Consider the following 13,583-nt stretch of genomic DNA (forward strand, 5'->3'; position numbering starts at 1 on the left):
GATGAGTTATGCCTCAGCGCAGTCCCCGCCGTCAAGTTAATACCGCAGGACTGCGGGCTTTTCATAATTACTGTCTATTTTCTTTATAAAAGGCGGCTCTCTGTGCCAGGTGGCTTACAGACCTTTTGTGCTTTAGCCTGATAAGTGTACTGGGCACGATGCTGATGCTATTAAGTGACTTGTGGAGAGGAAAGTTGAGGGCCTTTTGCACATTGAATGCTGGGTTCTGTTGAGGTCATTTTATGGTGTTTGGATCGTGCAGAGGTTGGCCAGAAGTTCAGCTTGGTAACCTGGATATGATGTACTGTGTGCACCAGAATTTCCTATACAGGCCTCGTGGGGCTAGGGTGTGTGTGTGTGGTGTCTCTGCTAGCTTCCAGAGGGACCCTGACTGTCAAGGTTCATCAGGTTTAGTCCCCTGCTCCTTCTACCTCAGGCTGCCTAGAGTTTGAGAAAAATGTTTTAGAATTGACGGGATTTTCAGGATGTAGGTTCTGCATGGGTTGTGGCAAACAGTTGGTGCTGGAGGTTAAATGGTGCTGCAGGGATGGGTGGGTGGGTGAGGAAAGTGGGGAACCAATCTGGTTTGTAAAGGCAGAGTTTTCAAGGAAACCTAATCTTGGCAGCTTGATGAGCTGGTATGGACACTGGCTTAGTTACTGAGCATGCCAATAGTTTTGGGCTTTTGAAATAATGCTTACTACATAAAAACAAATGTACAATTTCCAGTTTTTCTCTAGGTGGCACAACCTGTCTTTGGTTTACATCCTGTTTAATGACTCAGGGAATTTATCCCTTTTAAACCACTTCCTTATTAGATTTGTGCATTCATTTTCCAGCACACTTTCTGACAGGTGACCTTATGTTTACCCACTCAAAAGGCACCCCTGCTGTAGAAATGCTTCTGCTTCTCTCTTTAGTAAATCATATCTTAAAAGTAGCAAGTAGCAGTACCAATAATTTACAACCAGGTAAAAGCACTAAATGAAACCATTCTGTCAAGCATGGAGTGTCTGTACTATCAACTAAATGTCACAATGCACTTGACGTTCAATGTATCCATTTGATAAAAAAAGAAATCAAATTACAGTGCTGCCAACAAGTTTTATCAGAATGCTGAAGTGGGTAGATTTTTGGATTGTGACAAAATGTACTTGTATGTCTTTTAGAAATATATGGTAACTTTGAAAGATGATCACCTAATCTGCTTGGTGGAGATAAGACTGAAATTCCTCCAGAACATAAAAATCTGAGTCACAAATTGGGCTGCCTTAGCTTGTCCAGTAGGAGGAAATGGAATGTTTGTTAACTTGGTGTCTTTTTTCACTTTAAAGGTTATTTATTTCTTGCTCATATTATAAGATACTTTTCCAAACAATTAGTATTGGGAGGGGTGGGGGCTGTGATTTTTTTTTTCTTTTTCTTTAAGGTTCTGTTTTATTGGGGCTGGGGTTGTGGTTCAGTGGTAGAGCGCTCACCTAGCATGTTCGAGGACCTGGGTTCGATCCTTGGTACCACATAATAATAAATAGAATAAAAGTAAAAAAAAAAGGTTCTGTTTTATTGAGAATAAACAAATAGATGTTTTTGTTTCTTTAAAATTTTTCTGCCCACCTAGTATGTGTGTTTGTGTTTCTCTCTGTGTATGTGTTTAAATAAACTGAGATGCCCACATGACTTTTTATGCATCTGTCAGAGGACACTGTTTGAGCTTGTCTGATCCTTTTTGAAGAATTTTATTGTAGAGTGTTGAGCAATATTTTCTATTTGCATTTGAAGTCTGTTTGTATAGGGATTTTTCCCTTGGATCTTAATATATTAACATTTAGGCAGTGTTGAATTATTTTCTTTTAAAACAGAAACAAGATTAATTTGTCAGGTCATTCAGGAAAATAATGAACATGGAACAAATACTTTTTAGATTTTGTTGGGGGATACCATTGACCAAAGAAAAAAAGAAAAAAAAGAAAAAGAGAGATACTGAGGAATGAGACTAAACAAATTATATTTTTATGTTTTGTGCATGAATGAATTTATAATGAATCTCACTATTATGTATAATTATAATGTATCAATAAAATATGCAGAAAGGCCAATTTATATTACTATTAAATTCTAAGGTTGGTTGTGCTTTTATAACCACTGCTCTTTCTATGTATTCTTCCTAACCCAGTTTTCATCTAGACATTCTAAAATCTATTATGGAGACTACTCTAGCATAACCTTCATATATATATGATATAACCTTCATATTTATATATGATATCTCTGTTTGAATTATAGCACAAATTAATACAAAATGTTAGCTTCCTAAAATGTCACATATATGAACAAGTCTATATCTTAGCATTATTCTCTTTAAAGTGCTAGTTTTGATTCAAAGGCTGAGTGAACATGCTTTCTTGGTATTATTACAAACAAAAAGAGGTTTAAATGAGCTATATAATTTCATGTCGTACCTGCATACCATTCCAAATGGGTTCATTTTGAAGGCCTCTGTCTGGATGATTCTTAATGAACTATTGCTATTGCATGCAAGGTTAAGCCTGAGAAACTGTAACATATGGGTTATTGTAGCAAATGCAGTCATTTCCAAAATGACATGTTAAGATTCACCCATGAAGAGTGACATAGTATTAAAATTCAGGACACATTTTTCTGACCTACCCCCGATTTTCTGCTTGTGCTCCTAAACCCAATCCATTTAAAGGCTATCAAATATAGTTTTAGGTAAATGGTTTGGGAGAAATGATTCTCAAAAGTGTTCTATTTAATATCTCTTTCAATCAAATTAAATTAAGCAATTTATTGGTTGTTTTACATCTGCATATTAGCTGATGATGTGCTATAAGAATATAGTTGTTGAGTAAAATCTTAGTAAAAAAGGATAGGTTCATCTGTAATTAACAATGCCTTTCTTTTGCTTTGTAACTTCTCTTCTAATTTGTGTGTCTCCTGTTAGTAAATGTTTATCGTGGTTTAATAATATGTAGTTAGGCTATGAAATCAAGCTGGTTAGGAAGATTATCATTTATCTCTGCAAACATTCCTTGCTAGTTTCTGGGGAATATAAAAATATTAGTTGGTATTTTTCTTATTTTTAAATTGTATCTATAATTACAATATATGAGTATTATCTAATTATAAAGATATGATAAATGCATTTCACATCATCATATCCAGGGGAAAACATGTGCATTTTTGAAGTTCTCCACACCTTGCCTTTTTGTTTTTCTCATAAGTTTTGGGGGTCTACAAGTGAACTTGAGAACATCCCTTTGAATTTTTGTTGTAGGAATTATTTTGTCTGGTTTTTTGCTTGTATTTTGGATCTCTTTAAATATAAATAATGAGCTTTTTGTAAAATATCTATGAGAAAGCACAGGGGGCTTAAAAAGTGTGCCTGTACTACACTCTTGGTTTGTTTCAATTTCTACATTACAAGATCTGATGTTCCTACCTGACAAACTATTTAATAAAAAGTCCAATTTGAAATTTGAGTTTTGATTGGGAAATGCTATGGGGAAAAGAGAAGAAATCACACATACCTAAATGTTTTGCATGAATTATTTGGTACAAGTATTTGGTACCCACATGCCTGTAAGGGTTGTAAGGTAGGTATTATTAGCTCCCTGTCTGAGGCTCAGAATCAATAAATTTGCTTAATGTTACAAAGTCAAGATTAGGGAATCAGTTTCTCAAGAGATAATTTGAAAAAGAAACTAAGTTACATTCTAAGAGTAAATTTGTTGCATTTTAAAATTTAACATTATAACATCTTACTTTGTTTCTCTTGGAGTTTTAATGCTACCACAAAATCTTTCATTAAGGATTTATCGGAAGCTGGGTGCAATGGCACATACCTATAATCCTAGCAATTCCAGAGGCTGAGGCAGGACGATTGCAAGTTTGAGGTCAGCCTTAGCAACTTAATGAGAGATCCTATCTCAAAATAAAATAAAATAAGATGAAATAATGGGTTGGGTACCTAACTTGGTGGGCAAGTGTGCCCGTGCTAAATCCCCAGTATCTACCCATTCCTCACCAATTCATCAGAAAAGTTTTAGTTTAGTTACATATATTGGGAGAACACTTCTAAGGTATACTTTGGGCATTTGAAAAGTTGACTTTGTAAGATTGATATATTAACTTAAACAATAAGAGTAGAAACTTCAACTTAATTTTTAGTATAATTATCTGATTGAACTTAATGTAACTCATCTAAGTGAATGAATTTTTCCACTAAGGAATTGGCATGGTTATATAGTTTTTCTTCTTTTAAAATAGTATTCACCATAAAGGGAAGAATTGGGTGTTGTTTCTTCATGGGTAAAGGACTGTGTTGTCAGTAGCCATTGTGCATTTGCTCTGTTGCTAATGTTTTATTTAATTAAAGCCATATATTTGAACTTTCCTGGCTACCAGTTGCCAAACAAATGGGCTTCAGAATTGCTTTCTTCTGCAGCAAACTGATAGGGTTCTTTTCTAAAGAAAAAGAAATATCCACTCATATTAGTAAAGGAAATTGAGAATTGAATACCATGGGTTTTAAGTTTATATTAGATGTTGCATGATAGGGGATGTTTAAAGCATTTAAGATTTGATTTATTTTTAGTTAAGTTACAATAGTAGTAATATAAAATAAAAAAGTAATAGCAATATAACATGTCTAACAGAGAGCATTATTCCAATGCAAAGTCAAAAACCTCTACTCCTGTTTTTTTTTTTTTAATTTAAGTTTACACTTCTTTTTAAATTGAAAAGTTTTCTAAATATAAATTTGAAAACCTACTGATACAAATTTCCTTATTCAAAAAGCCTAGTGGAGCTGGGGAGTGTAGTCAGCCTAACAAGCTGGAGGCCATGGGCTCAATTCCCAGCAATGCAAAAGAAGCCTAGTTTGGCCATGTTAGCGGCTAAAGGGGAGCTCTCAGTCTTATGGGAAAGTTAATCTTGTCTAAATATATCTACCAATTAAAATGCACCTGATGTAATTTCTTATCATCCTTCATTTCAACAGTGATTAAACTTTAAGCATCAAATGAGGAATGTGGAAAAGATATGGTTTGTATCCTAGAGAGATTTCTTAGCCTGGGCATGGTGACTGATAACAAAAAATTTGAAGTCAAACAGCATTGAGTTTAAGTCCACTCTAGCATTTATTAGCTCTGTGGCCTTTTAACTTCTTAAAGCCTTTTTGTTCTCTTAAGATAAGGACAAGTAACATCTCTCTCATGTGAGGATTAAGTGAAATTAACAAATGTGGAGGAATTCATAGTAATATTTTTATATAGTTAGAGCTCAGTAATGGCAACTCTTATTATCATCAAATTAAGATGTTCATAAGTTTAACACCTTGGTTTATTGTGATGATGAAATGATAAAGAGTTTTGTTCTTTGCAAACTTCATAAGCTAGCAGGAAAAATAAAAAAGCATTTTGTGAAAAGGTACACTGAAACATAGACTTTTCTGAGACCAAGTTCTTTGATATGTTCTAAGAGCCTAACTCTTAGAGAAGAGGCTCCATTGTGGGAAGAAAAGCACCCAAGGCCATACTTCATATCCTTAGCAAATGTTTATTGAGCACCACCTGCCATAATGGGTGCCGGGGATGAGAAAATGATAGTTTCCATTTTCAGGGAGATGATTAAGTATAGCTATAGAGTCATGGCATGACAGATGGCTCTAGTGTAGGTAGCCTCTGTACTCTTGTGCAGAGCAGTGCTAAGAGAGCAGAGAGGAGGGACTGATTATGCTGAGGGTGGGTGGGGAGAAAGAAGGTTCTGAAGACAGCTATCAGAAGGGGTGGCAAGAGGAAGTGTTAAAAGAGGGCTGGGGTGAGGCATTAGGTTTGATCCTTAGCACCACAAATAAATAAATAAATAAAATAAAAGTTCTGTGTCCACCTACAACTAAAAAAAAAAAAAAAGAAAAAGAAAAAAAAAAAAAAGACTTGAAGGGAAAAGAAGGGGAAGCCTTGGAGGCCTTGGTGCAGACTTGTGGAAATGTATTTCAGGTGAAGGACATGCTGTGTTCTAAAGCATTGTGAAATGAGATATTCCATAGGCCACTACTGATTTCTTAAGAGCCTGAAGTATAGAAAATGAACATGCATATGGAGTATAGACTGTGAGTATTTATTTCTCCCATGAGTGGGTAAACTGGGTGGGAGAACATGAGACTTGGAGGTATGGATTCAGAAGGACTTCAAATATCAGATTAGAGCTCAGAGTGCAGGAGATGAGGAGTTAATTGAAGGATTTCCAATGGAGGAGTAACAAAAGTGAATTGTCTTCTTGGTAAGATCACCTTGGCAACATGGAGGAGGAAAGATTTTAAAAGCAGAGAGACTTGGATGGGTGGGGGTCAAATAGATGACTGTAGCCCTTTTATAGACATGCAGAGATAACACAGGAGAGGGATTTGGTGAGCAGTCATTTAGGAAATACAGAGGGTTAGTTCTCCAGTTCAGGTACTATTAAATATTGTCTCCAGACTCAATATCTTGATACAGAGTCTGGTATCTTCTCTTCTCTACCATACAGTGCTTTTTTTTTTTTTTTTTTTTTTTTTTTTTTTTTTTTAGTTATACATTCCCACCCTCAATCTGTGTAGGGGAAAGAGTAAACATAATTTGGTATAATAATGAAAAAATAAAGGACTACTAGAATGGTTGGTTACCAGCATATGCCAATGATAGCTTGTTGTGCATGCACTATCATTTTTCTTTTAAAACTAATTGGAATTTAAGTGACTTTTTTAAACTTAAAGAGAAAAATGGTAGTAATTATTGTATAGAACTGTCTTTTCTATTGGTAGAATTGGGTAATATTTTAAAAATTATTTTTCTGAAAACAATAAAGACTGTGTCAATGGGTTCAGTATACTTCTTTCACCAGACTCGGAGTCAGAAAATAGGGTTAAGTTCTTTTCAGCCATTTTTCCTGGCTATTTGGCCTAAGCATAAATAGCCCCTCTTAATTTTGTTTTTTTCATCTGCAAAGGGAGGATGATTCTTGGCATACTGATCTCCTGGGATTATGTTAAGAGGTGAAAGCCATTCTTGCTACATTGCTATATAAAGCTATTATTGCTACATTGCTATATTACAAAGGTGAGAAGTTGGCAGAAGACTGAGGGTCTTAAAATACATTTTTCTATTAGTGTGCCATCTCTGGATGAAGGTATTATTTGCATAACTTTTGTTATGCAAAAATCTTGGAAATTTTCATTAAAAAGTTAGCCTTTAAAAATGAAGTTCAATTATGTGCTTTCCTCATTAGATTTTTATATATAACGTTAGTAACAAAATCACAAAACTCATTTATAACAAAATAACACAAAGGGATGCAACTAAGTTACAATGCATACAATGTTGCCCAGTTGCTTTCTACTGCAGCCTCATTCCTGGCTGTGGATGGAAAAGTCCTGCTCAATGCTGAGTGGACTTTCACTCTCTCTGTTTCTGATTCTCTCCACCACAGCCTTCTGACCTCAACACAGTATCCAAAAGACCATTATTTTTCAAATTGAAATCCTGTTTGGAACATTTTTGGAGAGAAAAAATTCTTGAAGATCTCTACTGCCAACTTCATTTATTTTTATTATGCTACTTAAATATATACTAACATAAAACTAGGTATGAATTCCTGATGCTTACAGTGCTTACACAACCACAAAAGCCAAACACATTTTTTAAAATGTAACAAAACAATACTACCCCCAAATCAATAACACCTAAGTTAGCAACATTAATTTCATGTGACTTGATATTATTTTCCTGAAACTAAATTCCCTGTTGCATTGTGAATATTGTACTTGCTGTTATATAAGGTAATGTTACCATTTTTTCCTAGTTGAACTCATATGGAAAGTTGGTTGGTTTTAAACAGCCTGCTGTTACTTAGTCTTTCCTGGGCATGAACACATTATACATGTATGAAGTCTTCCATCTCATTATTCTACTTGGCACTGTTGTTATCCTAAATATGAAATCCAATATTAGTAATGAATTTGATGGCAGATTTAGGCTACATGTGTGTCTATATTTGTTCTTCATAAACAATTTATGGTGAGGGACTATTTTTCCCCATTTAGTCACAGGCTGATATGTGGTTCTACAGCATGGTGCATTCTGTGGAACTTACACATTTAAGTTTGACCACATCTGCTCCTGCCTCTGCCCCATTCGTTGGGACAAGTACACCAATCATAGACTCAGATGTGGCCATGTCAGATTGCCATAGAAAGTTCTAATTCTCATTTTCACCTACTTATTGAGCCATGCACAGGTAATAAAAAGTTCATTGACGACACTTTGAATAGTACTGGTTTAGAACAGGCTTACATATTGGAGATTAGAGAGAAGGGTTTAGAAGGTGGGTGTTTGTAGGTAAACATTTACATATTTCTTTTAAGATATACAAGTGAAACATTTTCTATAGCTTCTTTACTTTGCCATTAAACTCCTATTCCCACCAAAAATGGAAAACATCTGATCTTGCCAATTAAGAGCACATTTAGTCTGCAGTTTTAAAACTCTTTCAGTGTTTCTAATTTCTCAAGAGTTTTCCCTTCCCTCATTCCCAAGGTGGTGTTTGTAGGAAGCGAGAAGCTTCGTATCCTGGTGGCACTGGGCGAAAGGCATTTTATTCATTGTGTGACCCTCACTGTGTCCACTGCTCTGGACTTGGCATTCTTGGTGACTGGGCATTGTGCCCTTGTATCCACGAAAATTAGACAATTAGACTGTTCCCATTTGGTCTTTTGGATGTCATCCTGGCAGCTGATTTGGACTTCCTGGACCTCACTGTTGTGTCTGCTTGTGAGATACTTGTAGTTGGTGACCTTCCACCCAGACCTTTTTAGGTCCTAGTCCTATCATCATTTCTGTCTCCTTCCTGGGAGCTAGAGAATGCTTTTCTGTTTTTCCTGAATTATAGTGGAATTTGTGGGATCTTTGGAGGCATCCTGGCTCCCCCAGTTTGAAGCACCTTCTGTGAATATCACCACTCTGTTAGTTCAGTGCATGTGGGATGCTGCATGGGCCAAATAGGAGACCTTCATGCTAGATGATAGAGCAATTGGCCAAAGTCTTCTCCAGTGCTCTCAGAGCCTCACAGGAGTTAGCTTTTCCCTCCTTTTGCACTTGTTAAACAATTTTGAATCCCATAGGGCATCCTTTACCTGCTCTTTTGTCCACTTCCCCTTCTGCTGTCCTGGATATCCACAGTAGCTTGAGGGACTTGAAAATATCAACTAGAGGGGACAGGGATTAGAGGCATAAATGAGTGGTAAGAGGGGAGAAAGAGTCCTGTTCTATGCCAGGTGGGCACTTCTCCCTAAGATCCAAATATCAGGGAAGTAAGAAATAGATTTGGAGGTCAAACAGCCTAGAGGTGACATGGCTTGAAGCCGGCAAATAATTTTGATTAATACCTTCTACTAGTATAAATTTTTCTCACTTAATAGCAGAAGCTAGAAATTTGCCCTTTATTTCATCAGCAAACATGTGCACATGAGAAATGGCATATTTATTCTCATAGTTGGTAGTGTAATTGCAATGTGCTTTTTCTAATAGATATTGATGTATTTTAAAGACTTGCTTTTAATTTTGAGTAAAGATGCTTAGATCACTAGATATATTCAAGACTTCTTGTATGAATTGATAGAATTAATAAATCTCTTCTTTTTAGTGTTCAAGTGTTAATTTATTTTATTTTCACAGCTGTTGAATACAGCAGACAATATGAAAATCTTACAGTTTGACAGCATAAATTACTAGAATTTGTGTCTTTTTTGGTATAGTTCATTATTTGAGAAACAGGTAATGAATGTAGTTTTCACCTATTGGTACATTTAAAAAATAGCAGTAAAATAGTAGAAGATAACAACTAAACTTTCAGATGATGTTTTAGATAATTATTTATTTATTCTGGAATGCAATCTGTGAATACCTTCCCTCTTTGGTATCTTTTGATGTCTAGTATTTATATCACCTATTACTGATATCGCAACTTCCATTTAGAAAGACTGACATGAATACCCTAATCTCATCATAAAACCAAATTTATTTACTCATAAGGATTTCTACATTGCCTTCTTTAGAAGTGTCAGGATTATCGACTACAAGAGACTGGCATTTAAAATTAGATTTATCAGATGAATTCAAATGTTTCTTTTCAAATGTGTAATTTCAAAAAGAATGTACAGAGTACATTTTCATTAAATGAAACCTTGAACAAGGCCATATAAATTTAGCTCCTTTGTTACTATTTCACATTTTCACCCGATAATTTTAGTTATGAGAATGAAAATTTGCCAGGCTGGAATCAGGCACCTGTAGTCCTACAGCTGCTGAGAAGGAATCTCATCTGGCTTTGTTAGTGAGTATGAATTCTGATAGACATATGAGAATCCTATCACAAAAGGGTTGCCCTGTTTTCTTTTTTATGATGATTATGTTGTTGTTGTATATATATATTTTTTGGCGTACCAACAATCTTATAAAGTTATTGAATATAATCTTGGTGCTACATTAATGGCTATATTTATTTAAACTTCTACCCTCCTAGACCCTAATAATTCTCCTGAAAAAAAGAAGGAAGGGCAATGTATTAGTCTGCTCAGGCTGCTGTAACAAAATGAAATAAACTAGGGGGTTTAAACAATAAATTTATATTCTTATCATTATGGAGACTAGAAGTTTATTATCCAGATGCTAGCATAATTGATTTCTGGTCCTATTCTTTGCTTATAGATGGCTGTCTTCTTCTGTGTGCCCACATTAATTTTCCTTGAGTTGGGGGGAGACCAATCATAAGCTCTCTAGACTTTTTAAAAATTTTTTTTTAGTTGTGGATAGAAACAATATCTTTATTTATTTATTTTTTATGTGGTGCTGAGGATTGAACCCAATGCCTCACTTGTGCAAGGCAAGTGCTCTACCACTGAGCTACAGCCCCAGCCCTAGATTCTTTTTTATGAGAACACTGATCCCATTGCATCTGGACCCTGCCCTTGAAATTTGATTTAGCCTTCATTACTTTCTTAGGGGCCTCATCTCTCAATACAACCACAGTGTGCTGCTGGTAGAGTTGTGGTGAGTTAGTGCATACCTATGAATTCGGGGAGAACACGAATATTCAATCCATAATAAACACAAACAGAAGATTATTTAATGGTTTTTGAACAAAGTTTTTATTTGTTCTTTTTAGATATACATGATAGTAGAATGTATTTTAATATATTATACATACATGGAGTACGACTTCCCATTCTTGTGTTTGTACATGATGTGGAGTTACAAGTATTCATATATGAACATAGGAAAGTTATGTTCAATTCATTCTACTCTCTTTTCTATTCCCATATACCTTCTCTTTCCCCAGTACCTCCTATCCAATCCAGTGAACTTTCATCCCCACTCCCCATTATAAGTCAGCATATGCATATCAGAGAGAATATTTGGTCTTTGGTTTTGGGGGAGTGGCTTATTTCACTTCCCTTGTGTATATATACCACATTTTCTTATCCATTAATCTGTTGAAGGGCACCTAATTTGGTTCCATAGCTTAGCTATTGTGAATTGAGCTGCTATAGACATTGCTGTGGCTGCGTCAAAATACTATGCTGATTTTAAGTTCTTTGTATATATGCTAAGGAGTGGGATAACTGGGTCAAATGGTGGTTTCATTAAAAGTTTTCTGAGGAATCTTCAGACTGCTTTCCAGAATAGTTGCACCAATGTCCAGTCCCACCACCAGTATATGAGTGTACCTTTCCCCCCATATCCTCATAAACATTTATTGTTACTTGTATTCTTCATAATTGCCATTCTGACTGGAGTGAAATGAAATTTCAGTGTAGTTTTAATTTGCATTTCTCTAATCGCTAGTGAGGGGGAACATTTTTTTTCATATATTTGTTGATTGATTGTGTATCTTCTTCTGTGAAGTATCTGTTCAGTTCCTTTGCCCATTTATTGATTGGGTTAATGTATGCATGTGTGTGTGTGTCAACTTTTTTGAGTTCTTTATATCTCCTGTAGATTAATGCTCTATCTTAGGTGCAGGTGTCAAAGATTTTCTCCCATTCTGTAGGCTCTCTCTTTACGTTCTTGATTGTTTTCTTTGCTATGAGAAGCTTTTTAGTTTGATACTATCCCATTTATTGATTCTTGATTTTACTTCTAGCTCTTTAGGAGTCTTGTTGAGGAATTTGATTCATAAGCCAAAATGATGGAAATTTGGGCCTGCTTTTTCTTCTAGAAGTTGCAGGGTATTTGATCTAATGCTGAGGTCCTTGATCCACTTTGAGTTTTGTGCAGGGTGAGAGATATGGGTTTTCAATTTGCTATATATGTATTTTCAGTTTTCCCAGCACCATTTGTTAAAAAGGCTATTTTTTTCTCCATTGTATGTTTTTGGTGTCTTTGTTTAGTATGAGATAACTGTTTTATGTGGGTTTGTCCCTAGGTCTTCTATTCTGTACCATTAAGTTTCATGTTGTTTGGTGCTAACGCAAAGCCATTTTTGTTACTTAAATTATTCTGTAGTATAATTTAAGGTCTGGTGTTGTGGTGTGTCCTGCTTCACTTTTCTCACTAAGGATTGCTTTATCTATTCTGGGCCTCTTATTTTTCCAAATGAATTTCATGACTGCTTTTTCTATTTCTCTGAAGAATGCCAATAATGTTCCTGTTGATTTCATCTTTCAGTGTTTGAACAAAAGAAAAATGCACTGGTTTTAAAATATGAGCTCTAATTTTTTTATTTGTGGTTTTCCTATGGAGTGCCTGTTGTCCTCTCCACTTGGATCTGAGCAGACTTGTGGCTGCTTTAACTAATAGAGTGCTCTAGAAATGATGTTGTGACATCTGAGACTGGGATGTAAAAGTTGATGCAGCTCCCACCTTACTAGCTGGAAACTTGTGCTTGGAACCCTGAGCCACCATATGGCACCTAGTACTTCCTGAAGCCATCATCCTGTGAAGAAACCAGTTCACATGAAGAGGCTATGTGTAGCTGCCCTTGTTGGCAACTCTGGTCTCCTAGTATTTTCACTCTAGGTACCAAGTAGGGAAGTAAATGAGCCTTCAGGTGATTCCAGCCCCTAGTTGTTGAGTTACCCCAGGCTTTAGGTTTTCCTAGTTGATGTGCTAGATGTCATGGAATAGATAGAAGCCACTTTCACTGTATCCTAGATGAATCCCTGACCTACAGAATCTCCAAAATTGTTCTTAAAGGCAGCTAAGGCTTTGTCTATTCTGGGCCTATTCTAGATGCTTTTAAAAGGTCTCCAAGGTCAAAACTTTCCCCATAATAATAGCATAAGACTATAATTTGTTATACAATGATAGTAATGGGAACAGATACTGAATGGCCTTTTCTTGATTTCTTAAGTTTCTATATCAGATAATGCTGTTATTAAAAAGTACTTTAGATTGAGTAATTTATAAACAATAGAACTTTATTTTTTATAGTTCTGAAGGCTGAGAAGCATATGATCAAGGTGCCAGTAGATTTTGCATCAGGTGAGTGCTGCTCTCTGCTTCCAAGATGGCACCCTTTTGCTGTGTCCT

At 35.6% G+C, this 13,583-nt stretch overlaps 1 protein-coding gene across 4 annotated transcripts in view; it reads left to right on the top strand.

Moving 5' to 3' along the window:
• Positions 1-13,583, top strand: part of Grip1 (glutamate receptor interacting protein 1) — a 666,343-nt gene that overhangs the window by 38,386 nt on the left and 614,374 nt on the right. The gene's annotated exons all lie outside the window — the stretch shown is intronic.

This window comes from Ictidomys tridecemlineatus, chromosome 6, assembly GCF_052094955.1.
Source record: "Ictidomys tridecemlineatus isolate mIctTri1 chromosome 6, mIctTri1.hap1, whole genome shotgun sequence".
NCBI lineage: Eukaryota > Metazoa > Chordata > Mammalia > Rodentia > Sciuridae > Ictidomys > Ictidomys tridecemlineatus.